General features: G+C 44.0%; 1 protein-coding gene across 1 annotated transcript in view; it reads left to right on the top strand.

The window, feature by feature from the left end:
- The window catches only part of LOC119424825 (rho guanine nucleotide exchange factor 40), a gene marked incomplete in the record, with an annotated part of 86,080 nt that overhangs the window by 51,735 nt on the left and 31,020 nt on the right, over nucleotides 1-3,325 (top strand).

The following is a 3,325-nucleotide window of genomic DNA, read 5'->3' as shown; positions in this document are numbered from 1 at the left end:
TTTGATGGGTCAAAGATGATAACGTCTCTCGTTCGCATTCCTTTAAATTCAATGCACGGCATTACACAGTCAGAAAAATGAAGAACTCGTGAAAAGTATGCATAAATATATACCACATATATTTGTCATACAACAAGTGACACGTACCCACGTGACTCACTACAATCTGCTGCTCCTCCTCTGTGACGGTGTGCTCCTGCTGTGTGTAATATGTTAAAGTTTGTTTCACTCACATATTCAAATTGTGAACAAACAGGAAGCTGCTCAGTCTGCTGCAGCACCGACTGAACAAAAAACAGTGTTTTGATTTTCACTGTACTGCGTGCGTGCGTGCGTGCGTGCGTGCGTGCGTGCGTGCGTGCGTGCGTGTGTGTGTGTGTGTGTGTGTAGGTGAAGGCGTGGCTGGAGGAGGTTGGAGAGGTCCATCTGAAGACTCTGAGTGAACCTGCAGATTCTTTGGAGCTTCTGAACAAAAAGCAGCAGGACTTCAAAGATTTCTACACAACTGCACATGTATGACACACACACACACACACAGTTGACAGAATGTCATGTTTTTATTAGCTGCTCAGAACAGTTTAGATAGAACATATAGATAGAGTTTCACACCTTCTCACACTCCGCTTCACAGATGTTCTGTAGCTCTTTTATTTGTTGGTTTTTATCTGCAGTCTTTTTAAACAGTTTGAAATGTTTGTATTTAATGTAAAAACTCCCACCATATTAAAAACTGCCTCTTACATGTAAATATTTACCAGCCAGGGATTATTCAAGCCATTTTTATCTTCAAATGTCTGAAACCTGTTGTTAAACAGGTTCTGACGAGCTTTCATCCTCATCAGAAACTTGAAACCTCAAGATGCATGCGCCCTCTGCTGGACACACTGCACAATTACAGCTGGTTCCAGCATTTTAGAGGTTAAAATTAGAAGTGTTTACATCAGCACATAATGGGACATTTATCACCAAAAATCTATATCAGCCTAAAACATCAGACCTGCTGATGTATCGGTCGGGCTCTAATTTTAACTAACACTTGAAGCTTGCCCATCCTTTGCCAAACTAGAGTAATCAGAACGTCCACAAAGAACATGTCGCTCAACGTGGAACTATTTCTGACCTTGAGAATGTGGCTAACGAGCATGGAAACCAGCAGCTGAGCAAACATGGTAAAACTGCTACAGGAGACACTTGGAGCAAGTCTTAATGAAGACTTGAAGGTCTAGGTGGAACACGTAGTCCTGCCACAGGACTCAGATGGGCCACGACATACAGAGTTGATGCGTGATTCATTTAAGAGCTTGTTGGGGCTTGAGGAGAAACCCAGGCCACCATATGCTGTGGACATGTTGGAGCTCCTTCTGTTGGTCTGTGCAGCTGCAGCAGACAGTGTGTTTGTCCCTTCTGGGGTGCCGTAGTTACACAACGTTGAGTTTGTCTTAGTTCTGTTCACGGTTTCTGAACGTTCCCACAAAACTAAAAGTTTTGCATGAATCAGGTCCGACCTGCTGACTGATGGTTCTGTTCTGCCCGGTCCTTACAGCGGTCTTCCTTTCTGCTTTCAGGACCACTGCAAAAAAGGTCAGGCTCTGCTGGCCCGCCTAGAGCATTGGGACAACGCGTCATCAGCTGACCCCGGCATCTGTGGGGTCAAAGTTCACTCATTTTGGACTCAGCTGCAGGATTTCTCTCAGCGCGTCAAGAGTACCGGGAACAACATCGATCGGGCCATCCAGCTGTACCGCTTCTTGGATCAGGTGAGACAAACCTCCAGGTGGTTCTGACTGGGTTCTGTTCCTGGAAACTGCTGCAGCAAAACAATGGACATCAGGAAAGATGGTGATCATCTTCAGATCTGTCTGGATTCTGAGAACAGCTGACTTGTTTGAGTCTCCTCCTCCTCTCTTCGTCGCCTCCTGCAGAGATACTGACGAGTTACAGTGAGACCAGGAGGAGGAGTGGGGGAGCATTCAATGATGGGATTGTGTTTGTTAATGCCGTCAGAAGTTTCCATTCATCCTTGAGTCAAATAAAACTATTTATAAAACAACAAAGTCCATGCTCAATAATCCAGGTATACAATCCAAAATTTTTCAGTCAGGTCATCTGGATAGTTTCTTTTTTTTTTTTTTGTTTTTTTGGTGCTGAAACGTTTCTCCTTCGGTCCTAAAGGCTTCATCAGTCAAGGAAACGCACAACAAAACTGATTCTTCCCCCGTTTTGTTGTGTGTTTCCTTGACTGATGAAGCCTTCTGGACCGAAGGCGAAACGTTTCAGCACAAAAAAAAGAAACTGTCCAGATGACCTAACTGAAAAATTTTGGATATTTATAAAACACCTTTCATAAGATGCTTTACAGCAGGAAAAAAAACAACATAAAACAAACAAGTGGATCAGAACCACAGCCCAGATGATCTACAATTTCCTGCAGGATCAATAAAGTTCTATCTTATCTGATCTTGTTTAAATCAGCAGGAAGTGGTGACAACATGAATGACACCGGATGAGAAAGTCACAGTTTTTAGAACTTTTCCAGCTTGGAATGACTCGATAGTACGATATGATTTATACAACTTTAAAGACAGGTTTGAGTTTTTGATGGATCACAAAGGGTCAAAATCATTCATTCAGGTTCAAATAGATCCATTCCAACTTTCACTGGTTAGATGTCCCTTAGCCAGTGTCTCAGGCTGTTTGTGTCCATCAAGCTTCGGGTTGATGTTGGACATCTCTGCAGATTGGCAAAAATAATCAAGTTTGCTTCAAACAGCTGGTTTCTTGTCCAGCTGCAACAAGGTTCAGATGTCCTCCTGTATGTGAAGAACTTTCACTTACTTACTTTGAGTCCATCTGAAACACCCAAACACGGCCGTGCAGCTAGAGACCGTGACTGGTTCAGCACTTATTTTTGTTTCCTTTCTTGCCATCACCAGTAGTGACTCTGCTCGAACATCTTGCTCCAGTAACATGAAGGTTTACTTTCAATCCTAGTTTAAGTCCAGTCCAGAAAAACACTTGTCTTGAAAACTGCACAAACTGATCTGTGTGCAGTCCAGGTGTCACATCAGTGTCAGGGTTTCCCTCCTCCCTCCTTTATGCTGCTTTCACTACACAGTCTTTGTTGCCATGGTAACCACCTCCCCCCAACGAGACCGCCTCTTTGCCATTCAGACTGAACCCTCTCGTTAAAGAGACGGGGGCCGGTTTGTGTGTGGTCAGGGTGCCACTCTCTGCTCATTTCAGTCCAACTGCAGAGCTTCAGCACAGAGGTACGACACCACACACACACACACACACACACACACACACACACACACACACACAC

This window comes from Nematolebias whitei, chromosome 2 (assembly GCF_014905685.2).
Source record: "Nematolebias whitei isolate Nwh7 chromosome 2, NemWhi1, whole genome shotgun sequence".
Taxonomy (NCBI): Eukaryota; Metazoa; Chordata; class Actinopteri; order Cyprinodontiformes; family Rivulidae; genus Nematolebias; species Nematolebias whitei.
This window is presented reverse-complemented; position numbering and strand designations above follow the sequence as displayed.